Genomic DNA, 26,658 nt, shown 5'->3' with positions numbered 1-26,658 from the left:
CCCGAAAACAGCAAGGGCCGGTAAGTGCAAGAACTATAGTACAATCACCTTAACAGTTCTTGCATCCAAGTTGCTGACAAAAAAAAATATACAGAATAGCGGAAAAGGAAACAGAGTGTGTTAGATAGCGATGAGTTTGGCTTTAGGAAAGGTAAAGGCACCAGTGAGGCAATTCTGACGCTTCGGTTGATACTGGAAGACTGAAGAAAAAACAAGACACGTTCATAGGATTTGTCTACCTCGAAAAAGCGTACCGGTACGAGAATGTAAAATGGAGCAAGATGTTCGAAATTCTCAGAAAAGTAAAGGTAAGCTGTAGGGAGAGACGGGTAGTATACAATATGAACAACAACCAAGAGGGAATAATTCAAGTGGCCAACCAAGAACGAAGTGCTAGGATTAAGAAAGGGTGTAACACAAGGATGTAGTCTTTCGCCGCTACTCTTCAATCTATACATCGAAGAAGCAGTGATGAAAATAAAAGAAAGGTTGAGGAGTGGAATTAAAATTCAAGGTGAAATGATATCAATGCTTAATTTGAAACGGAACGTGAGTCGTGCTTGGATAGCTCAGATGGCAGAGCACTTGCCCACGAAAGGCAAAGGTCCCGTGTTCGAGTCTCGGTCCGGAACACAGTTTTAATCTGCCAGGAAGTTTCATATCAGCGCACACTCCGCTGCAGAGTGAAAATCTCATTCTGGAATGATTAATTTCTCTGATGACATTGCTGTCCTGAGTGAAAGTGAAGAAGAATTACATGATCTGCTGAAAGGAATGAGCAGTCACATGAGTACAGAATATGGATTTAGAGTAAATCGAAGAAAGACGAGAGTAATGGGAAGTAGCATAAATGAGAACAGCGAGAAACTTATCAGGTTTGGTGGTCACAAAGTAGATGAAATTAAGGAATTCTACTACCTAGGTAGCAAAGTAACCAATGACGGATGGAGCAAGGACGGCATTATAAACAGACTAGCACTGGCAAAAAAGGCATTCCTGGCTAAGAGAAGTATACTACTTTCCAACATAGGCTTTAAATTGAGGAAGAAATTTCTGAGAATGTATTTTTGGAGCGCAGCATTGTATGGTAATGAAACGGACTGTAGGAAAATAGAAAAGAAGATAAGAGAATCTGAGATGAGATGCTACGGAAGAATGTTGAAAATTAGGTGGACCGATACGGCAAGAAATGAGGTGGTTCTCCTCAGAAGCAGCGAACCAAAGAATATATGGAAAACACTGGCAATAAAAAGGGATATGGTGCTAGGAAATGTGTTATAACATCATGGGAAACTTTCATGGTACTAGAGGGAGCTGTGGAGGGTAAAAATCGTAGAGGAAAACAGAGATTGGAATGTGTCCAACAAATTACTCAGGATGTAAGATCCAAAGAAAGGTAATACAGCCAATGGATTCATGTTATTCAATTTGGCGTCTGCAATTTCAGGCGCAGGAGCTAGGTGCAGCATTCAGAAAACCTTGTGTATTTCTTTGAGCAAGCGGTGAGTATGTCATGAATGGTGGAGTCGTTATAGCGTTGTTGAGCGACTTTGCGGTGCACTGGTGTATCACCGAATGTTTAGCAGTTTACAGGGTGAGTATGTATAAACCAAGAGAGACTGTTCAGTGCATCTATTTTCTGATCCATGCCAAAACGAATTGAGAGAAAGATGATAGAGTTTATACCTCTGCACGGGACTAATCTCTCTCTCCTATTTTCACGATCCCAGAGCGAGAGATACGATGTCAACAGCGTAACGCTCGCACAGTCTTCTTCGAACGTAAATTTTCTAAATTTAACAAGCGTAGTTTGTCTTACAGTGATTCCCATTTAAGTTTCCCAACGATTTCTGTAACACTTCAGTATGGGCTAATCGACCTGCTGAGATCCTAGCTGCATGTACCTGAATTCGTCCGATGTCTATTGTCATGCATACTAGATAAATACTCCAGACAGAGAAAAAATACTGTTTGGTCGCTTTACAGTTTAGAATGCGATTTCTTTTACACAAATATACAATATACAATAAACTTGTCTTTCACCCCCTTTCCCTAATACTGATTTTACGTTATCGTTCAATTTCGTATTACTTCTTAGTATACCCTCAAAAATTTCTACTAATTTGACTCACTCTACTTGTTATAGCTATTATCTTCCATTTATCTACATTTAAAGAGACCTGTCACCCGCTACATCGAAGAGAAATTGTGTCAAACGAGGTTAAGCACCGTCGGGCACATGGATGGGTGACCATCAGGGCCGCCATGTGCTGTTTACCTACCGGCGTGCACTCAGCCTCACGATGCGAAAAAAGTGTTCAAGTGTGTGTGAAATCTTACTGCTAAGGTCATCAGTCCCTAAGCTTTCACACTACTTAAACGAAATTACCCTAAGGACAAACACACACACCCATGCCCGAGGGAGGATTCGAACCTCCGCTGAGACCAGCCGCACAGTCCATGACTGTAGCGCCTCAGACCGCTCGGCTAATCACGCGCGGCTCGCGATGCGAATTGAGGAGCTACTTGACCGAACAGTAGCGGCCCCAGGTCAACTGACAACAGCCGGAGAGCGCTCTGCCGACACAACGCCCCTCCGTATCCGCATCTGATGACGCCAGTCGTCTGAGGTTGACACCGCGGTCGGTCAGTCGGAACCGCTGGTCATCAGACTTTCCATGACCTGTTAAGAGATGATTCATAGAGGGCGGAGAGGGAGGGAGAGAGAGAGAGAGAGTTATTTCTGCATTTCCTAACAGTCATCCAATGACGATACTTTCCTGTAGACAATGGCAACGTAAGTGGATAATCTTATAATGTTACTGACCCTACATGATAAGTTGTTTAAGTATAGTGACACCATTCATTGGAATATTTCGTTGATGTTTGAAGGATAAGAAGACACATTAAAAATTGAAACACGCAGTATCAATGTTCCACACCTCAGTATCGCCTGACGACTTATCTTAGAAGATAGGTTAAGGAAAGGCAAACCTACATTTATAGCATTTGTAAACTTAGAGAAAGCTTTAGTCAGTTCTTTGAAATTCTGAAGGCAGCAGGGGTAAAATACAGGGAGCGAAAGGCTATTTACAACTTGCACAGAAACCAGACGGCAGTTATAAGAGTTCAGGGACACGAAATGAAAGCAGTGGTTGAGAAGGGAATGAGACAAGGTTGAGGCCTATCCCCAATGTTACGCAATGGAACATTGAACAAGCAGTAAAGGAAACAAAAGAAAAATTTGGAGCAGGAATTAAAGTTCAGGGAAAAGAATCGAAAACCTTTTGCTTTGCCGATGACATTGTAGTTCAGTCAGAGACAGCAAAGGATTTGGAAGAGCAGTTGAACGGAACGGGTAGTGTCTAGAAAGGTGGGTGTACGATAAACATCAACGAAAGCTCAAGGATAATGGAATGTAGTCGAATTAAATCAGGTGAAGCTGGGGGAACAGTAGTACATCAGTTTTGCTACTTGGGCAGCAAAACAACTTATGATGGCCGAAGGAGAGAGGATATAAAATGTAGTCTGGCAATGGCAACAAAAGCATTTGTGAAGAAGAGAAATTCATGAACATCGAATATAGACTTAATTGTTAGGAAGTCTTTTCTGAAAGTATTTGTCTGGAGTGTACCCACGTATGGAAGTGAAACATGGACGATAAACAGTTAAGGCAAAAAGAGAATAGAAGCTTTCGAAATGTGGTTCTGCAGAAGAATGTTGAAGATTAGATGGGTAGATCACGTTACTAATGAGAAGGTTTCTGATTAGAAATGGAGAGACAAGAAATTTGTGGCACAACTTGACCAAAAGAAGGGATCGGTTGATAGGATACATTCTGTGACATCAAAGGATCATTAACATCGTACTGGCGGTAAGAGCAGGAGGTAAAAATCGTGGAGGAAGACCAAGAGATGAATACAATAAGCAGATTCAGGAGGATGTAGGATGCAGTAGTTACTCATAGATGAAGAAGGTCGCACATGGAGAGCTGCATCAAACCAGTTTTCCCCGACTGAAGACCACAACAATGTTGCACAATAGAATTTTTATATATTTTGTTGTGAACCGGCTTTCAGCTTCCTACGCCATAGACAGACAATTTAAGGCTCAGCCGACAGTTTATACATCAGCGAGAGCACACAGCTATACAGAGATTGTTATTTCCAAAGGTATCTAACCATTTTTTTGAATTTATACCTACAGGATAAACACAAATTGAATTCTATAATTTGGCATGGGTACAAGACAAAAAAAATTCTTTAATGATATACTGAATATTTTAGTCTCTAAAGATATGAGTAGAAATCATTAAATCTTGTGTTTGATCAACGTAAATATACTGTACTACAGTATAGATACTGCTTTTAGCCTCTCAGCTACTCACAGTGATGAATATCATAAGCCTTTTGTACATTGATATGAATACTCGAAGGCACAAACAACTTAATCCTATATTACATTGTACCCAAAGAACCCAAGTATTGTAAAGGCCTAGAACACAGCCAGTTCCCAGGGCCGATCCGGAACTCTGACAGCCATTTACAAAGACCTGCCTGATAGCAGTTGTGAGATGTTTCAGGCCGGCCGGTGTGGCCGTGCGGTTAAAGGCGCTTCAGTCTGGAACCGCGTGACCGCTACGGTCGCAGGTTCGAGTCCTGCCTCGGGCATGGATGTGTGTGATGTCATTAGGTTAGTTAGGTTTAATTAGTTCTACGTTCTAGGCAACTGATGACCTCAGAAGTTACGTCGCATAGTGCTCAGAGCCATTTGAACCATTTTTGAGATGTTTCAACACCAGACTTCTGCACGTCAGCCGCCAGGAAACTGACGAACTTTAGGAAGCTTCTGTGGTTCGACTCAGTATCGTATGAGAACAGCTGGACCTCAGTCACTGGGCACAGCACAGAAACACGGTTTCTTCTGCAGTCTGCGCCACTCAAAGGCGTGTAACCCTCCGTACAGCGACATAGGTGATCAGAAAGGCAGGTTTACCCACGATGCCTGAAGTATGTCAGTCGTTGCCACGATCTGTTCTGACACAGCCTTGTAACTACAATGTAACGCCACAGTCCAGAGTCCTGGGTTCTATACTGTAATCTATCGTAGATTCCTCGAACAGAAACCCGTACCCAGTTCTTGAAAAAAAAAAAAAAAAAAAAAAAAAAAAGCGCAAGTGACACCCGTCTACACGAAGGGTAGTAGAAGTGATCCACAAAAGTACCGTTCAATATCCTTGACATCGATTTGTTGTAGAATCTTAGCACATGTTCTGAGTTCAAATAAAGTGAAGTGTCGTGAACAGAGTGACCTTCTCCAGGCCAACCAACATGGATTTCAAAAACATTGATCATGTGAAACCCACTTTTCTCACATGATATACTAAAAGCTTTGGATCAAGGCAACCACGGAGATGCAGTGTTTCTTGATTTCCGAAAAGCATTTGACTCAGTACCGCACCTACGCTTATTGTCAAAAGTACGATCATATAGGGTATCAGGTGATATTTGTGACTAGATTGAGGACTTTTTGGTATGGAGGACACAGCATGTTATGTTGGATGAAGAGTCACTGTCAGATGTAGAAGTAACTTCGGGTATGCCCCAGAAAAGAGTGTTGGGACCGTTGCTGTTCATGTTGTATATTAATGGTTCAAATGGCTCTGAGCACTATGGGACTTAACTACTGTGGTCATCAGTCCCCTAGAACTTAGAACTACTTAAACGTAACTAACCTAAGGACATCACACACATCCATGCCCGAGGCAGGATTCGAACCTGCGACCGTAGTGGTCACGCGGTTCCAGACTGTAGCGCCTATAACCGCACGGCCACTCCGGCCGGCAGTATATTAATGAACTTGCAGTCTGTATTAATAGCAAAATGAGGCTTTCTGCAAATGATGAAGTTATCTGTAATGAATTACTATCTGAGAGAAGCTGCACAAATATTCAGTCAGATCTTGATAAGATTTCAACGTGGTGCAGTTATTGGCAACTTGCTCTAAATGTTCAGAAATGTAAAATTTTGCACTTCACAAAACGAAAAAATATAGTATCCTACGACTATAATATCAATGAGTCGCCACTGGAATAGGTCAACTCATACAAATATCAACGTGTAACACTCTGCAGGGATATGAAATGAAACGATCACATTGGGTCAGTCGTGAGTAAAGCAGATGGTAGACTTCGGTTTATTGGTAGAATGCTGAGAAAACGCAAATCAGTCTACAAAGGATCATTCGTGCTACGGGTTCTAGAATATTGCTCAAGTGTGTGGGACCCATATCAGATAGGATTAACAGAGAACGTATACACAAAAGGGCAGCACGAATGGTCACACATTTGTTTGCGTGGGAGAGTATTCCAGAGATACTGAAGGAACTGAACTGAAAGACTGAAGACAGACGTAAACTATCCCGAGAAAGTCTGTTAAAGTTTCAAGACCGCCTTTAATGATGACTCTAGGAATGAACTACAACCCCCTACGTAACGTTCACATAGGGATATTGAGGATAAGATTAGAATAGCTGCTGCACGCCCAGAGGCCTTCAAACAATCACGAAACCCTAATAAATGGTACAATCGGACGTACCCCTTCCCATGCAGCTCAAGGTGCCAGAATGAGATTTTCACTCTGCAGCGGAGTGTGCGCTGATATGAAACTTCCTGGCAGATTAAAACAGTGTGCCGGACCGAGACTCGAACTCGGGACCTTTGCCTTTCACGGGCAAGTGCTCTACCAACTGAGCTACCCAAGCACGACTCACACCCCGTCCTCACAGCTTTACTTCTGCCAGTATCTCGTCTCCTACCTTCCAAACTTTACAGAAGCTCTCTTGCGAACCTTGCAGAACTAGAACTCCCGAAAGAAAGGATATTGCGGAGACATGGCTTAGCAATAGCCTGGGGGATGTTTCCAGAATGAGATTTTCACTCTGCAGTGGGGTGTGCGTTAATATGAAACTTCCTGGCAGATTAAAACTGTGTGGTGGACCGAGACTCGAACTCGGGACCATGTCTCCGCAATATCCTTTCTTTCGGGAGTGCTAGTTCTGCAAGGTTCGCAGGAGAGCTTCTGTAGAGTTTGAAAGGTAGGAGACGAGGTATTGGCAGAAGTAAAGCTGTGAGGACGGGGCGTGAGTCATGCTTGGGTAGCTCAGTTGGTAGAGCACTTGCCCGCGAAAGGCAAAGGTCCCGAGTTCGAGTCTCGGTCCGGCACACAGTTTTAATCTGCCAGGAAGTTTCAGCTCAAGGTGGTTTGCAGAGTATAAATGTAGATGTAGATGTTCTAAAGGTATGAGTAAGTACAGATGACTAAACACTGTGATTGACACTGCCTGTCATCTCACCACTAGGAAACGAGCGGCTACAATGTGAGATGCTTGCACTACCTGCTGAGGGCTGCCAGCAGCGAGACAAACGGGGGCAGAGCGACCGCGGTGCCCACCTGTGCCGCCTCCCGGGCAGCGTGCGTTCGTCGCAGGCTGCTGTTGGGGCGCCTGAATCGCCTACTTCGCAGAGAGCAAACATCACCGACGACCTCAAACTGCGGCGCAGACAAGGCAGCCACCCGAACAACTGTCCAAATCAGGTGAAGTAATGAAGAACTTGTTTTTTTTATAGACTGTTTCTTTGCAGCCAGCTACAGCCTTCTCCTGCCTCCGCCGCCATCATCCAAACCCAGGACGCTCCAGGCTGCAGTGAAGCCCACGCTGACACTTACCAAGAGGGCTTACACCACGCAGAGGCTGACTTTGCACCTCCAGCCCGTTGCAGTATAGGAATACACTCCTGGAAATTGAAATAAGAACACCGTGAATTCATTGTCCCAGGAAGGGGAAACTTTATTGACACATTCCTGGGGTCAGATACATCACATGATCACACTGACAGAACCACAGGCACATAGACACAGGCAACAGAGCATGCACAATGTCGGCACTAGTACAGTGTATATCCACCTTTCGCAGCAATGCAGGCTGCTATTCTCCCATGGAGACGATCGTAGAGATGCTGGATGTAGTCCTGTGGAACGGCTTGCCATGCCATTTCCACCTGGCGCCTCAGTTGGACCAGCGTTCGTGCTGGACGTGCAGACCGCGTGAGACGACGCTTCATCCAGTCCCAAACATGCTCAATGGGGGACAGATCCGGAGATCTTGCTGGCCAGGGTAGTTGACTTACACCTTCTAGAGCACGTTGGGTGGCACGGGATACATGCGGACGTGCATTGTCCTGTTGGAACAGCAAGTTCCCTTGCCGGTCTAGGAATGGTAGAACGATGGGTTCGATGACGGTTTGGATGTACCGTGCACTATTCAGTGTCCCCTCGACGATCACCAGTGGTGTACGGCCAGTGTAGGAGATCGCTCCCCACACCATGATGCCGGGTGTTGGCCCTGTGTGCCTCGGTCGTATGCAGTCCTGATTGTGGCGCTCACCTGCACGGCGCCAAACACGCATACGACCATCATTGGCACCAAGGCAGAAGCGACTCTCATCGCTGAAGACGACACGTCTCCATTCGTCCCTCCATTCACGCCTGTCGCGACACCACTGGAGGCGGGCTGCACGATGTTGGGGCGTGAGCGGAAGACGGCCTAACGGTGTGCGGGACCGTAGCCCAGCTTCATGGAGACGGTTGCGAATAGTCCTCGCCGATACCCCAGGAGCAACAGTGTCCCTAATTTGCTGGGAAGTGGCGGTGCGGTCCCCTACGGCACTGCGTAGGATCCTACGGTCTTGGCGTGCATCCGTGCGTCGCTGCGGTCCGGTCTCAGGTCGACGGGCACGTGCACCTTCCGCCGACCACTGGCGACAACATCGATGTACTGTGGAGACCTCACGCCCCACGTGTTGAGCAATTCGGCGGTACGTCCACCCGGCCTCCCGCATGCCCACTATACGCCCTCGCTCAAAGTCCGTCACCTGCACATACGGTTCACGTCCACGCTGTCGCGGCATGCTACCAGTGTTAAAAGACTGCGATGGAGCTCCGTATGCCACGGCAAACTGGCTGACACTGACGGCGGCGGTGCACAAATGCTGCGCAGCTAGCGCCATTCGACGGCCAACACCGCGGTTCCTGGTGTGTCCGCTGTGCCGTGCGTGTGATCATTGCTTGTACAGCCCTCTCGCAGTGTCCGGAGCAAGTATGGTGGGTCTGACACACCGGTGTCAATGTGTTCTTTTTTCCATTTCCAGGAGTGTATAAAGGCCAATTAACTTCTACTCCAGTGAAGAGTATGTTCACAGATACTCAACTTCAATATTTTACTTCATTTACATTCAAAACTAACATAGTAAGATAAAGTTATTTCACTGTATTGCACTTAAACGTAAATTCGTGACTCCTTTCCACATCCCAGAGAACACTCTCCGGCAGGGGGGCGGGGGAGGGGGGGGGCCCGTCAATGGAATACAACTGCCGGCCGCTGTGGCCGAGCGGTTCTTCGAATCCTGCCTCGGGCATGGATGTGTGTCATGTCCTTAGGTTAGTTAGGTTTAAGTAGTTCTAAGTCCTAGGGCCTGATTACCTTAGATGTTAAGTCCATAGAGCTCAGAGCCATTTGGACCATTTGGAATACAACTAACGTCAGCATGCCTGCCCGGTTGGCCGTGCGGTCTAACGCACGACTTTCCGGGCAGGAAGGAGCGCCTGGTCCCCGGCACGAATCCGTCCGCAGGATTTGTGGTGAGGTCCGGTGAACCGGCCAGTCTGTGGATGGTTTTTAGACGGTTTTCCATCTGTCTCGGCGAATGCGGGCTGGTTCCCCTTATTCCGCCTCAGTTACACTATGTCTGCGATTGCTGCGCAAACAAGTTCTCCTCGTACGCGTACACCACCATTATTATACCACGCAAACATAGGGGTTACACTCGTTTGGTGTGAGACGTTCCCTGGGGGGTCCACCGGGGGCCGAACCGCACAATAACCCTGGGTTCGGTGTGGGGCGGCGGAGGGGTGAAGTGGACTTCGGTAGTCGTCGTGAGGTTGTGTACCACTGCGGCTGCAGTGGGGACGAAGCCTCTCCGTCGTTTCTAGGTCCCCGGTTAACATATAATACAATACATACAACGTTAGCATTAGCACCTTAACAAAGTATCGTAAAGTCATTCCACTGCACTTATAATAAATGTAAATCCGTGACTTCTTTTCCGCGTCCCAGAGACCACTCTCCGTGGGCACCATGAAGTGCCACTAATACAATGTAATGCAACTTAACGTAATGTAATGCAGAAAAAAGGCAGGTGACAACCGCCGCATACGCTCCGGCCCACTCCTCAGACTCTGGCAGGTGGCAGGTAGGCCGATAGCACGAATTCAGAATGGACTTGGAAACAAGTCAGAGAAAACCGTAGCGCACTATTTAGCACATCAAAAAACATTATCAGCAGCATCTGTTCAGAAAGTTGTGCTCAAGCGCAAAGTGAAACCTTAGCATTTTAACTGACCAATTAAGATGCTGTTTCTCGAAGTCATTGCCATAAAATGGGATGAATAGAAAAGTATAACTTCCAAAGAAAGACTGACAGGTTTAGAAACAAATATGGAAATCAAAATTATCTATGATTATAGGTCTTGTACCAAACTTTAAACTTATAATAAGGTTTGACATCTAGCTCATGCTTTTATACCATAAAAACTCGGTGTTTCTGTTCATCCTGCGGAGAAGGGTGAGTGGAAACAGAAGAGTTAATCTTATTTTTTTCTCTTCAGTTGTCTTTGGAGTAAATAAGAATACATTAAAAGCTGTTTTGGACCTAGGAGAATAAGAAATAAAATTTATCTGATATAAAAAAGTTTTATTCAACATAAAAACTAAAAATGCTTCATTAATTGTGGTATTTTATATTTTCTTCCCAAATAAAGATTGTTATATCTGTAATTACTTCCTTGTAACAGCAAACTGATGAATTTGGTTTGTTTGTTAATGCGTCAGGTCAATGATACATGATTGAAAGCTGGCCGAGTGCGAGCAGGACTTACTCTCTGAGGGTTCCGTAGAAACTTAATTATGTATACAGATAGTCCATGCATGCCAGGAATCGAGAATCTCGACGATATCGATATTGATACTCCCAAGACATCGATCCAGAGTATTCCCAATACTTTCAAGAATGATTTAATTTTAAGTTTTTTGTCTAACTTCGCAGTTAATATTGTAAATCTTGAGAAAAAGGGCTCTTAACAGACGGACAGACTCGCAGTCTAATAACAAATGATAAAGTTTTTCATTGATATAAATACAAATTAACAATTTAAAAATTTTTTTACCTACTTGTCCTATGAAACTATGCTTCTTGTCAAATTTTATGAGGCTAGATCTACGGGAAGTACCCTCTACCTTTTGATACGCTAGTTTGCTAGTGTCAAGATATTTGACATTAAAGGCCGTATCTTCTGATTGCATTGACTTAGAAGCTTAAATTTATCACATCGCGTGGAGAGTATAGACCTTTGTATGCGACAATTCAGCTAGACATGTCGACCCGTTTCTGATAAAAAGGGCTCTAAACAGTCGGACAGACAGACAAACGGATAACAAAACGATCCTATAATAAAACTTCCTGGCAGATTAAAACTGTGTGCCCGACCGAGACTCGAACTCGGGACCTTTGTCTTTCGCAGGCAAGTGCTCTACCATCTGAGCTACCGAAGCACGACTCACGCCCGGCCCTCACAGCTTTACTTCTGCCAGTATCTCGTCTCCTACCTTCCAAACTTTACAGAAGCTCTCCTGCGAACCATGCAGAACTAGCACTCCTGAAAGAAAGGATACTGCGGAGACATGGCTTAGCCACAGTGAGTCGTGCTTCGGTAGATCAGATGGTAGAGCACTTGCCCGCGAAAGGCAAATGTCCCGAGTTCGAGTCTCGGTCGGGCACACAGTTTTAATCTGTCAGGAAGTTTCATATCAGCGCACACTCCGCTGCAGAGTGAAAATCTCATTCTGGATCCTATAATAGTTCCGTTTTTACGGATTGAATAGAGAATCCTGAAAATTATGTCTTTGAATCTGCAAGTCGTGCCCTCAGAAGTAACGAAGAGCTTTCGAATAACATCTCCTTGAGTTAAAAACCAGCATCTCAACTATCAAAATAAACGTTTTTAATTGGCCTTTTTTCCCAAAAAAAAAACAACTCAATTTAACCTTTGCCTTCTAAATAACAAATAAATATTAGTGACTGCTTACTTTTCCCATATACTTTATAGCAGCACAATCTCCTGGGCTGAGAACTGTGACAGGTATTGCTTCATTTCCGTCAATTTCTCGTTTTTCTTCCGAAGAAACATTGGCGATTACTCTTTCTATTCACTCCACTGATTCCGACAATTCAACCCTACATTTTCTGTTATTCGAAACACAAGTCAGTTTTAAGTATACTTTGAAACTTACTTTTGCTTAATGAAACGTAATTGCAATTTTGCTTACCGTATAATTAAATTGAAACAACAGAATCCAGATTGGTACTTACAGATTAAGTTCGAAGTAAGCAAATTCAGAATCTCATCCGATGTTTCTCTGGGTGTGAATATAACAATAGTGAGTGTCGCCAACTTTGAAATTCATAATTCCCTGTTAGACTGGTTTGCTACCAACCTAGACAAATCTTTAAATTATATTCCCACTTGTCTTCTGACACGCTAACATACTACTTTTTTTGGAAGTTTCTTTCATTTCACCGCATTATCACTAGTCATTCCATTTTATGGTGAGGTTGTGCAGTTAGTGCACCACGAATTATGGGGCCAATTCTTTTCCACGGATCCATCATTTCAAATAGGTATGTGAACGGTACACTGACAGCTTTTTTTCAGGGATATGACGAAAAGAGCTATGATTCTTTGATGCAGGACAATGCAAGATTGCACATCGCCAACGCTTCTACGGCAGTATTACGGGATGTTTTTGATCACAGGAACCATGGTTGTCAGTCTTGTCAAAAAAAGTTGCAATATATTATTCGTATACCGACCATAATTTATTGTTTTGGTAAAAGAGATGGGTTCAGCAAATTCGTGTTGCGCTAGTAGCGCGCCACACACTTTTTTTTTTCTTCAATCATGAAGAGGCTCTGCACGTTACTGACAATTTTCAACGCACCGACGTCGATTGTTCTGACATTTCAAGTACCCAGCTAAATCCAGCCAAGCTTCATCAGAAACAACAACATTTCAGGATCAACCTCTTCATCATGCACAGGCTGCAATAGCCAATTGCATTTCCGGCGTCTAGCACCAGTATCTGAATTGGTCAGTCGATACAGCACCAGTGCTTTGTGAAGTCCCAGTTTAAGTTTGGGCACACCCTTGCGGGCAGTCCGAAACGCTATACATTGAACGATTTTTTCAGACTTCCTCCCAAGACCCCTCCTAACTCGTCTATTTGGTCTAAACCTGATACGCCAGTTGCAAGGCAACGGACCTGGGCGCTTGTGGCTACCGGCGTCTTTCTTCGCTATTTCGACGCCAGTGCATCGCTACGCACAGCGCTTGTATCGTGCGATAGATTTCGGACTCCATCGGTAAAGCTGTCCTCACACGGAACGTGAAAGCGTTCGTGGACGAAGAGCTGGTCGAGGGTTACAACGTCACAACGTGCATTTTCATGTGAAGCCATCGGCTCACAGACCGTGCATCCGAACGTTGAGCGTTGACCGTACCAAGTTTCTGACGTCAGAGCGTGGAATAGCGCGTTGGAGAGTCTTTCCGAACGTGCAGAGCAATATCTAGCTTCTCTAGCATGTCAGACATTCTGAACATGCCTCTGAACGTAGACCAATTAGATGGCAGAACACCACTACGTCACATGCACGCCGTCTCCCTTCGGTGCAGAGTTGTGAGGCGTCATACTGGCTTTCAGTTTAAGCCGTACATGCCCTTTTCTGAGCACCAGAAAACTGGGGCTTTCGTATGTCCATCCTTTTAGCAGGAGGTTTCTGGGACGACGGCCGCTTACTGTCGTGACAAAAAATAAAAACACCTACAGCCGTTGAAACTGGTAGCGACAAAATAAAATAAAATCATAAGGACGGCTGTAGGACTTTTTTTTTCACCATAGGAAACTGGGGAGTTCTCGAAAACCAGCCGTTAATTGTATGATTCAGTGTCATAAAATGACGAGAAACGTCCTATTCGTGGTAAAAGAAATATTGTAACTTGCATATTACGAGAGTATACCATTTGAAGGCAACGGCATATTGAAGATCCATAAAAAACGCATTGTTCTTGATACAATTTGTTTTAATTAAATTTCAATTAGTAATATAGCTACGATTGAAGCTCTCGCGCTACAGTAACAAGCTAGGTATGCTCATCGAAAGTTAGTGGCCACTTCACCACACTGAATAGCGCCATTGATTCGTGACGAAATGTCTGATGCCCGTACTTACTGGGTTGTGCCCGCATCTCGTGGTCGTGCGGTAGCGTTCTCGCTTCCCACGCCCGGGTTCCCGGGTTCGATTCCCGGCGGGGTCAGGGATTTTCTCTGCCTCGTGATGGCTGGGTGTTGTGTGCTGTCCTTAGGTTAGTTAGGTTTAAGTAGTTCTAAGTTCTAGGGGACTGATGACCATAGATGTTAAGTCCCATAGTGCTCAGAGCCATTTGAACCATTTGAACTGGGTTGTATGTAACAAGTTACGGGCTACGAATATCTGCTACTTCAAAGCACCAGCATATCAGGATCTCTCAAAAATGCTTCAGTATTGGTTTGAATTTCTTAATCATTCATCATCATAGCCGGTTTACTTACTTCTGATTGTCATAACTTCATTTCTTCATTCATTCCTTAAGTAACTGAATCTTCGACTAGACGTTTCCATCCACAGCAATCTTCAGCTTGTAAGGGGTCAGCCGCCCCTTACGTATTGAATGCGATATGTCATTGCCTCACGCAGGTCCCAATAGGTACAATCTATAGTCAAGCGCCCAGTGCGCCAAAGTAGTCAGTGTTGAGACTCCGGATAAGTAATTTTTTGACTGCTAAACGAGCAGAGCGGATTTCGGCGGGACGGCCGACCGCATTTACAAGTGTTTAACGGCTGTTTGCGTCACCCAACGCCGTGGGGCTGACCTCCAGCAAATACGGAAATGACATTATCTGAGTGATTTGTTCATGTGTTTAAGTGTTCATTTGTGCACCGTGATTACGCGACAACCGCGCCGGGCACTCGCGATTTGGACTGCACTGAGGATTGTGCATTCAGTGCCACATGAAGAATATTGGCGTGTGACTATATTAATAGGCGACCTGTGATGACTTAACCACTATTACTTTGTCAGACGAAAGGAGTAACTGCCTCATTCGTGCTGTTTAGACAATATATAAACACCAATGGCCATTAAAATCGCTACACCACGAAGATGACGTGCCTCAGACGCGAAATTTAACCGACACGAAGAAGATGCTGTGATATGCAAATGATTAGATTTTCAGAGCATTCACACAACGTTGGCGCCGGTGGCGACACCTACAACGTGCTGACATGAGGAAAAATGGCTCTGAGCACTATGGGACTTAACTTCTGAGGTCATCAGTCCCCTCGAACTTAGAACTACTTAAACCTAACTAACCTAAGGACATCACGCACATCCATGCCCGAGGCAGGAATCGAACCTGCGACCGTAGCGGTCGCGCGATTCAAGACTGTAGCGCCTAGAACCGCTCGGCCACACCGGCCGGCGACATGAGGAAAGTTTCCAACCGATTTCTCGTACACAAACAGCAGTTGACAGGCATTGCCGGGTGAAACCTTGTTGTGATGCCTCGTGTAAGGAGGAGAAATGCGAACCATCACGTTTCCGACTTTGATAAAGGTCGGATTGTAGCCTATCGCGACTGCGGTTTATCGTATCGCGACAGTGCTGCTCGCGTTGGTCGAGATCCAACGACTGTTAGCAGAATATGGAATCGGTGGGTTCAGGAGGGTAATACGGAACGCCGTGCTGGATCCCAACGGCGACGTATCGCTAGCAGTCGAGATGACAGGCATCCGCATGGCTGTAACGGATCGCGCAGCCACGTCTCTATTCCTGAGTCAACAACCATCTGCACGAACAGTTCGACGACAATGGCAGCAGCATGCACTATCAGCTCGGAAACCATGGCTGCGGTTACCCTTGATGCTGCATCGCAGACAGGAGCGCCTGCAACGGTGTACTCAACGACGAACCTGGGTGCACGAATGGCAAAACGCCATTTTTTCCGACGAATCCAGGTTCTGTTTACAGCATCATGAAGATCGCATCCGTGTTTGGCGACATCGCGGTGAACGCACATCGGAAGTGTGTATTCGTCATCGCGATACTGGTGTATCACCCTGCGTGATGGTATGGGGTGGCATTGGTTACACGTCTCGGTCACCTCTTGTTCGCATTGACGGCACTTTCAACAGTGGACGTTACATTTCAGTTGTGTTGCGACCCGTGGTTCTACCCTTCATTTGATCCCTGTGAAACCCTACATTTCAGCAGGATAATGCACGACTGCATGTTGCAGATCCTGTACTGGCCTTTCTGGATACAGAAAATGTTCGACTGCTGCACTGGCCAGCACATTCTCCTGATCTCTCACCAACTTAAAACGTCTGGTCAATGGTAGCCGAGCAACTGGCTCGTCACAAGACGCCAGTCACTACTCTTGATGAACTGTGGTATCGTGTTGAAGCTGCATGGGCAGCGGTACCTGTACACGCCATCCAAGCTCTGTTTGACTCAATGCCCAGGCGTATCAAGGCCGTTATTACGGCCAGAGGTGGTTGTTCTGGGTACTGATTTCTCAGGATCTATGCACCCAAATTGCGTGAAAATGTAATCACATGTCAGTTCTAGTATAATATATTTGCCCAATGAATACCCGTTTATCATCTGCATTTCTTCTTGGTGTAGCAATTTCAATGGCCAGTTGTGTAGAACCTTAACAACAAAGTTTGTACAGATTATTGCTACCTGACATCCTAAATAACTTTGTTGGATCTGATACGAAACAACTCCCGTGGAAATATTAACCGATCAGCCATTATCAGTTGCACATGGTCAAACTATTCTAAACTGCTAGGCTTTAATCCACTAGTCAATAACGGTGGTTAATTAGGGAGTGTTCCAAGCTCTTCTTAGTATAATGTGAAGAACCTTAGCTTGCTCCAACCATCTACTTGCTCCTCTTCCTCGTGATTTTTCGCCTTCTAAATTTTCTAAATAATCTCCTGCTTGCCTCAATATTTGCCTCAGGGACAGTAAATTTCTTTGACTGACTCGGGAAGATAAACCTCTTGTGATGTTAAGGTATTCTACAATGGAAGCTTTGGTTCTTTTAGCTGTCCACGGTACACGTAACATGTGTCAACGCCGTATCTCGAAGACGTCAGGCCGGCCGGTGTGGCCGAGTGGTTCTAGGCGCTTCAGTCCGGAAGCGCGCGGCCGCTACGGTCGCAGGTTCGAATCCTGCCTCGGCCATGGATGTGTGTGATGTCCTTAGGTTAGTCAGGTTTGAGTAGTTCTGAGTTATATACTGATGACCTCAGATGTTGAGTCCCATAGTGCTCAGAGCCATACATCATTACTGAGGCGTTCAGACAGTTGTTTTTCCCTTGCGCGATCCGCGAGTGGAACAGAGGGGGGGGGGGGGGGGGGGGGAATATGACTTTGGCGCGAATTGTGCCATCCGCCACGCCCCGCTTGGTGGCTAGCGGAGTATATATGTAGATGCATATTTGAACCATTTATTCGAAGGCGTCAATTCGGCGCTTGTCTCTGGCTTTCACGGTCCAGGTCACGCAGCCACACAAGAATACAGGAAACACGACGATTGTACCAAGCGCATCTTCGTTGTTTTGGATAACGCCGGTTCTGCCATTTCTTATTGAGTTTAAACATTGCTGTCTGGCTAAGGACGATTCGTCGTTTTACTTCCTTACCATGCATTTCTGGGTAACTGATGGGAGATCCTAGATACACAAAATCATTCACCACATCCAGATCATTTCAGCTGGTTTGGTCTAAGCATTGGCGATTAATAGCCATCAGTTTGGTCTTTTTCGTGTTTATCTCTAACCCGAAATTTAAACAATTAGTATTTGCTTTGCAGAAGAAATCATTAATTTCTTCCTCACTTCCTGCAATGAGGAAAGCATCACCCGCAAGGCGTAAATTTTAGGTTTTATACTAGCAATTTTAACTCCATCGTCCAAGCCACGCAACACGCCCCTGATAACATACTCTTCGTAGATGTTATAGAGCTAAGGTGGCTGTATACAGCATCGCCAGACTCCACTTATTAGACTGAAAAACTTCGAGTATTTACCACCCATCTTTATGGTTGCAGTATAATTGTCAAAAATGTCTTTTAGTAATGATACTTAATGTTTTGGGACGCCAAAGTTTTTACGTGCATGTCGCAACTTGCCGCACATAACAAATCAAAGGCCTTTTTATAACTTGGAGACAAACGAAAGCAGGGACACGCAACTCGCGACACTGTTCAATTATCTGCTTAAAATTCATGACTGACTCTCGAGTACCTTTACCTGCCACTAAACCTGCTATAGGCATTGCTTCACAACGCACAAGAAGGACTTTGCTAGCACGCGGTATTAATGATACAGTCTAGTAATTGGACACCCCCTAACTGATCCTTTTTCTTGTGAAGAAGAATCAGAACAGATGCACCTCAGCCTTAAGGACATTCAGCGGTTTGTTGTAATAAAATGAAGTACGTCATGTTGGTGAAAGGATTTTCGTACTTTGCTGTTGTATTATAACTTGCGTGTTATTAAAGTATGCTGTTTCAAAGCAATGATGCATTTCATATTTATAAAAACACGTCTTCTTGTTACAATTGGTTACAATTGGTTACAATTAAAGTTAAATCACGCAGGAGATACTAAGATGAAAGACATGGCCGCAAGCTGCACATGTTTGTGGTAGTACGATATATAGAGGCGAGGAGTTACGAAGTGCAAAAAAAATTTGTTGGAGTCTTCCCTTGATCCAATTTTTTTTTTTTCCACCTTCACATCTCTAAAGGATTCCGGTACTTCGTATTAACTTAACTAGCTGTTCGCAGCCTTGCGTTGCTGTGGCTCAACCTGGTTCAACTGAAAAGAAAGGAAAGAGAAATCACACGGTTCTAATACGTATGGGAATTGCATATAGTGCTCTTCTCCCGCTCCTACCTCTCCCCCACATCTGTCTACCCCCTCCGCTCCCTTTCTTGGTCCACCCCCCACACCCACTCTCTGTCCATCACCCCCCTCATCTGTTCATTCCTCCTTCCCCCTCTTCCGTCTCCTGTTGTCGCCCCTCTCACCCCTACTCTCTACCACCTCCTCCCCTCCATGTCTTCCAGTCTGCTTTCTATGTCCATCTCCTCTTTCTCCTCTATCTGAACTTGAGCCTTTTTTGGATTATTGTTATTGCTAATTCAGATTCTGTAGCAGTACAAAAAATCGCAAAGCCGTGAAGGAGTTGTGCGACATAAATGAAAGTTTGTAGCCGTGTTTCTTCATCTGAAAGATGATGTCAATTTAAATTTCGGAGCCAGTCACATACGAGTGACGCTAGTAGCACCGCTAAGAGGATAGAAATCAAGTTTGCTTTAACCACTTGCTGTAGCTGTCGCGATCGTTAGTTACCGTTGAAATTGGCAGTGGTCAATTGATGTTAGTCAGAGATGTCTTTCAGGCGACAAAGATGCCATTGTCAACATTTCACTGCGTTTGAACGAGGTCGTGTAATAGGGCTATATACAGAGGGGTCCAAAAAATGTATCCACTGTTTAAAAGTCCATAGCTTGCAAACTAATTGATGGAGTTGTCTCATTTTTGGTGAAAGTGTAGCTTAAAGCCCAACTTAAAGGTATCACTGTAGGTGTTCGAAATGGTCACCATTAACATCCACACACAAACGATGCCGCCTAACTGCAGCATGGACTACTGACTGCAACGTGTTCAGTTGGATATTTGCACATGAATGTACGATGTATTCTCGAAGTTCATCCAATATGCGTGACTTTTGTCGATAAACGACGTCCTTTAGTGTTCCCCACAGGTAAAAGTCCAGAGGAGTTAGGTCTGGGGAACGTGGTGGATACTCCACAGCACCTCTACGGCCTATTCATCTTCCTGGTAGATTTTCGTCGAGATACGCCCGAACACGATTTTGGTAGTGGGCTGGGGCACCATCTTGTTGAAAGTGAACTCTTCCGTCTCCATACAAATCTCGGATGGCAGGTAAAATGGATGTCTGAAGCTTCTGAAGGTACACCTCACCGGTAACTGTGCCGTCAAAGAAGAATGGCCCAATCAAGCCCCGGTAAGACAACCCACAACACACATTTACTCCTGACAAATTCACGGCTTTGTCTACATGGACGTTCGGATTTTCGGCGGCCCAGTAGATGCAATTGTGGCGATTTACTGTACCATTGAGTTTGAACGGTGCCTCATCAGACCACACAATCATCTCTGCAAACTCTGCATCGTTGCGCACCATGTTAGTACCGGGACTCGAACCCGGGATCTCCTGCTTACATGGCAGACGCTCTATCCATCTGAGCAAACGAGGACACAGAGGATAGTGCGACTGCAGGGATTTATCTCTGGCACGGCTCCCGCGAAACCCACATTCTCAACGTTTTGTCCCGCACTACATTCGTAGTGCCCCTGCCCATTATACTCATTACTCGCGGCGCGTTGCCGAGTCCCGCAAGAGTTCGGGCACTGTTTGTGCATTCGCACAGAAGAAGAAGATGGTCAAGTGGCCGGTGAGCCTTAGCTATATAGATACCATCGGTGACCATGCAGCTCGTTAGAATGAAATTACAATGAAATGAACACCCTTGGGTCGTCCTCGTTCATTGAGTGTAGCAATCGTAGGATGTAGCATTTCCACTTTGCTGTCTTCAAAATTCGCCGAACACCTGAGCGACACACTCCAGTTTCACGGGCACACTGTCTCACAGACTTCTGTGATAAGCGAGTGAATTGTTGTAACACACGACGGGAGTTAGCTGGACTTGTTACTATTACAGGTCATCCAGATCGTTGTTTGCGTACATCTTTAACACAGCCTTCGGCTTCAAATTTATCTCTAATGCGAAGAATCGTTAAACGTGTCGGTGGCTCTGTTTGATACTAATTTCGCCATTGCCGTTGAACCTCATTAATGTTTTCGTACTTAAAATACCACTTCAAAACTGACTCCCTTTCATCGAATGTAAGCCTTGCGCCAGCCATGTTTACTCGAGTAACTAGGTGCAACTAAGAACAAAACACTGACTATCTGGCGACTGTCATCTGACAAAACAAAACAACGCAATACAACGCTTGTGTGGCGATTGCCGGAACTACGAGGGCAGTTCAATAAGTAATGCAACACATTTTTTTTCTCGGCCAATTTTGGTTGAAAAAACCGGAAATTTCTTGTGGAATATTTTCAAACATTCCCGCTTCGTCTCGTATAGTTTCATTGACTTCCGACAGGTGGCAGCGCTGTACGGAGCTGTTAAAATGGCGTCTGTAACGGATGTGCGTTGCAAACAACGGGCAGTGATCGAGTTTCTTTTGGCGGAAAACCAGGGCATCTCAGATATTCATAGGCGCTTGCAGAATGTCTACGGTGATCTGGCAGTGGACAAAAGCACGGTGAGTCGTTGGGCAAAGCGTGTGTCATCATCGCCGCAAGGTCAAGCAAGACTGTCTGATCTCCCGCGTGCGGGCCGGCCGTGCACAGCTGTGACTCCTGCAATGGCGGAGCGTGCGAACACACTCGTTCGAGATGATCGACGGATCACCATCAAACAACTCAGTGCTCAACTTGACATCTCTGTTGGTAGTGCTGTCACAATTGTTCACCAGTTGGGATATTCAAAGGTTTGTTCCCGCTGGGTCCCTCGTTGCCTAACCGAACGCCATAAAGAGCAAAGGAGAACCACCTGTGCGGAATTGCTTGCTCGTCATGTGGCTGAGGGTGACAATTTCTTGTCAAAGATTGTTACAGGCGATGAAACATGGGTTCATCACTTCGAACCTGAAACAAAACGGCAATCAATGGAGTGGCGCCACACCCACTCCCCTACCAAGAAAAAGTTTAAAGCCATACCCTCAGCCGGTAAAGTCATGGTTACAGTCTTCTGGGACGCTGAAGGGGTTATTCTGTTCGATGTCCTTCCCCATGGTCAAACGATCAACTCTGAAGTGTATTGTGCTACTCTTCAGAAATTGAAGAAACGACTTCAGCGTGTTCGTAGGCACAAAAATCGGAACGAACTTCTCCTTCTTCATGACAACGCAAGACCTCACACAAGTCTTCGCACCCGAGAGGAGCTCACAAAACTTCAGTGGACTGTTCTTCCTCATGCACCCTACAGCCCCGATCTCGCACCGTCGGATTTCCACATGTTTGGCCCAATGAAGGACGCAATCCATGGGACGCACTATGCGGATGATGAAGAAGTTATTGATGCAGTACGACGTTGGCTCCGACATCGACCAGTGGAATGGTACCGTGCAGGCATACAGGCCCTCATTTCAAGGTGGCGTAAGGCCGTAGCATTGAATGGAGATTACGTTGAAAAATAGTGTTGTGTAGCTAAAAGATTGGGGAATAACCTGGTGTATTTCAATGCCGAATAAAACATCCCCTGTTTCAGAAAAAAAATGTGTTGCATTACTTATTGAACTGCCCTCGTACAAACTATTACACTACCAAAGATGAGAGAACTCCGTCAATTAGTTTGCCAGTTACGGACTTTTAAACAGTGGATACCTTTTTTTGGACCCCTCTGTATATAACTGAAGGCTCCTTCTGCGATCCTGCAGAAAGACTTGGCAGAAATGTAGGCGCTGTACATGACAGCTAGTAGCCGTGGTCACGAAGCTGTACATTCGCAAGAAGACCGGTCTGCGGACGGCCAGGTGGCAATGCCGAAACGCAAGACCGTCGAGTTCGACGTAAATCTCTGGCGCTTCGTACTGCAGCAATCTTAGCAACAGTTGGCACCGCAGTGCCACAAATCGGTTACTGCGACGACAATTTCGAGCCAGACGCCCTGTAGCACGCATTCCACCACCATTTGCGACTTCAGTGGTGTACAGCGAGGGGTCACTAGAGGGCATTGGTGGAGGTCTGTTGTGTTTTCTGATGAAAGCTGGTTCTGCCTGGGTGCCAGTGATGGTCGTGTCTTGGTTCAGAGGAGGCCAGTTGAGGGCGCGCAACCGACCTGTCTGAATACTAGGCACAGTGGAGCTATGGTCTGTGGTGACATTTCGTATGACACCAGGAGCATTCTCGTCGCTATCCAACTGACACTGACGTACAGGTGTACGTCCGTTTGGTGATTCGACATGTTGTATTGCCATTCATGAACAGCAGTCCAGGGCATGTTTTCCAACAGGATAACGCTCGCCCACACACCGCTCTTTTAACCCAACATGGTCTACAGTGTGTCGACATGTCGCCCTGGCCTGTTCGATCACCGGATCTGTCTACAGTCGAGCACATACGGGACATCAACGGACGAGAACTCTAGCGTCACCCACAAACAGCGTTAACAGTCTGTATTAACCGACAAGTGCAACAGGCATAGAACTCCATCCCACAAACTGACGCCCAGCACCTGCGCAAGTCAGTGCATGCACGTTTGCATGTTTACATTCAACAGTCTGGTGGTTACACCGGTAATTACTGCATCAGGATTTTACATTTGCAATAGTTTTTGTCGCGCTTGCATTGACCAATGATCTGGCAACGTTAATCACTTAAATCTGTTGCCTAGACAAATGTATTCCCGAAATTTCCTTAATCTACGTTAATTATTTTTCCGCCAATATATCCATACATATATATACATACATACATACATACATACACACATATACATACACACACACACACACATATATATATATATATATATGTGTGTGTGTGTTTGTGTGAAACCTACATGCCTCACATTTATTACAGTAACATGTAAAAATTTGAAGTAAATCCGTCGAGATATTTATATATTACCCATGTTAGAAGTAGGCGCTTTAATTAAATGGAAAACAAAATGGAACAGCAGAAAAAGTAACACATGACTGACAATGTTGCCATATGAGACTAAATGTGTAGCGTCCCCTTAGAAAAATTGTAAATGACTGTGCTGATAGCCGGCCGCGGTGGTCTAGCGGTTCTAGGTGCTCAGTCAGGAATTGCGCGACCGCTACGGTCGCAGGTTCGAATCCTGCCTCGGGCATGGATGTGTGTGATGTCCTTAGGTTAGTTAGGTTTAAGTAGTTCTAAGTTCTAGGGGACTTAAGACCACAGATGTTGAGTCCCATAGTGCTCAGAGCCATTTGACTGTGCTGATAAACCTCTTACGTTATTTGATTTTCAAACAGCTGAGCAAAACTGAACGTACTCAGACATTTCTCTCTTTACTGATTCTGATCATCACTAAACTGACACACAATATTTAATTTAGCGCAACGCAATCTGACTTTCAATAATCCCTACAAAAGAATGGCCCTGACGAACAAGATCCTATACCTTTCATTAATCATTTACCTCACAAAAATCTTCGTTACTCTAACTACTGTAATACAGCGAGCGCCAATACTGTCAGCTAAATGAAAGATTCTAACTACTGAAGGCACTAACTACTGATAGGCATAGTTAGCAAATGAAAGATTTTGATAGAGAACAAACAATGTATTTACCTTAATAGTGTTCAAAACTCATAATACATAAATATGTATCAGTTCATGACATCCAGTCCTACAAATTTCCTTTTTCTGACGGACACACGTCCAGATCGTCCGCTCTCAAAACTCTGCCATCCACCACTGCTGGCGACTCACCTCCAACTGTGCAACGCTACGCGCTGTTCACATCCAACTGCCCAACACTACTCAATCGAATATACCAACAATGAGTCCAACCAGACACAGACTGCCCACAGCACAGTCAGTGACTTTCATGCAGACCGCTACGTGGCGTTACCAACATCAAAACATAAACAGCCTACTTACAAATGTAATGTGATTTAAATTAAACCAATATTTTTACCTGAAGGCAGTTTTATTTCTAGGCGTATAGCACGACACTATAGAGCCAAATAAAATTAAGACTGTCTCCAGTTTGTAGATAAGCATGGACTGCCTATTTTTGATTCTGCCGGAGTTGCTCGTATTTGTGTCAGTCTAGACTACTCCTTCAGTTTATGGTTTCGTGCCTCGTTAATGCCCCGTATATCAAGCGCCCCGCTACTAATTGCGGAAACGCAGTGCGGTGTCACGTACCCACACACGCAGGTCGTTAGCTGCACCTCTGAACAGTTTCTTGACGTATTAAGATGTGCGCGGTAAGTCTAGGCAGCTGAACGTATTAAAATTAAGTATTGAATATATAGCAAAAAAAGAATGCCATTAATTTTAACATAGGTTTAAAATTATTGGCGAGCAGCTATATTTCGTCCCGAGTGTTGCAATCTTTGTTACTGACAGTTTAAGTAATTCTATAATTGGTTACAGCAGCGACAAAGTACATGAAGTAGACGATTGTCAGCTTTTGTAAATGGTTAAAATATCCTTCATTTACAAAATGAATCTTTCATTCTGTAGCAGAGTGTGCGCTTTTTGAAACTTTCTAGGAAATTAAAACTCTGTCTCTGACTGTGAGCTGAACGCGGAAGCTTGCCTTTCTCCGCAACATCCTTTCAGAAGTGCTAGTCCAATAAGACAAACACTATCTCATCAAAAGTATCCGGACACCTGTAGATGATAGGGATTTTCTCACTGGATGTCACGAAAGACTGACCCGCCAGTACAAAATAAGGCGGAGAAGTGTTGTCAGTGACAGCAGAATGGGTCTGCCAGCTCAGTGACTTCGGACATGTATTAGTCATTGGACGTCGCCTGCCCAAGATGACATTTGGTGATGTGATTATGAAGTGGAAACGCGAAGGATAGCTAAACCAGGATCAGATAGACCTCACGTACTGACGGACAGAGATTCCACCGTTGTGGAGAGTGGTTGTAAAAAATTGAATGGAATCACCAGGAAGGAATCAGTCGTGAACTCCGAAGTACTACCAGCAGTCCAGGCAGAGAAACGACTGTGCGAAGGAAGGTAAAAGCGTGGGGTAGAATGGTCGAGCAGCCCCTCATAAGCCAGATATTCATTTGTCCACTGCTAAGAGGAGCTTGAGGTGGTGTAAATAGCGCCCTCACTGGACAGTGGATGACTGATAACGAGTCGTTAAGAGTGATGAACCATGCTATGCCCTGTGTCAATCCGATGAAAGTGTTTGGCTTTGGTGAATACCTGAAGAACGTTTCCTGCCATCATGTGTAAGGTCGACTGGGAAGTACAGAGAAGGTAGTGTTATGGCATGGACATCTTTTTCGTGGTTATGGTGTGGTCCCCCTATTGTGCTTGAGGAAACGTTAAATGCGGAAAGGTGAACACATCTTACAGCATTGTGTAGCACATACTGTAGAGGAACAGTTTGGAGACAATGATCGTATGAGCATGACAATGCAGCCTGTCATCTGTCGGTCATGTGTGTTATTGTGGACAATAACGTCACTGAAATACACTTGCCTGTCCAGAGTCTGGACCCAATGGAATACTTCTGAGACGAGTCAGAACGTCGACATCGCTCCAGACT

At 45.1% G+C, this 26,658-nt stretch overlaps 1 non-coding gene across 1 annotated transcript; it reads right to left on the bottom strand.

Annotated features, from left to right (window-relative positions):
• Positions 1–6,688: 6,688 nt before the first annotated feature.
• On the bottom strand, positions 6,689–6,763 carry Trnas-uga (transfer RNA serine (anticodon UGA)). The gene has a single exon. It is a non-coding gene; the product is annotated as a tRNA-Ser (tRNA).
• Between the last annotated feature and the right edge of the window lie 19,895 nt (positions 6,764–26,658).

Source organism: Schistocerca nitens, chromosome 7 (genome assembly GCF_023898315.1).
Source record: "Schistocerca nitens isolate TAMUIC-IGC-003100 chromosome 7, iqSchNite1.1, whole genome shotgun sequence".
NCBI lineage: Eukaryota > Metazoa > Arthropoda > Insecta > Orthoptera > Acrididae > Schistocerca > Schistocerca nitens.
Note: the sequence above shows the minus strand (reverse complement) of the source record. Positions and strands in the feature narration are given on the sequence as shown.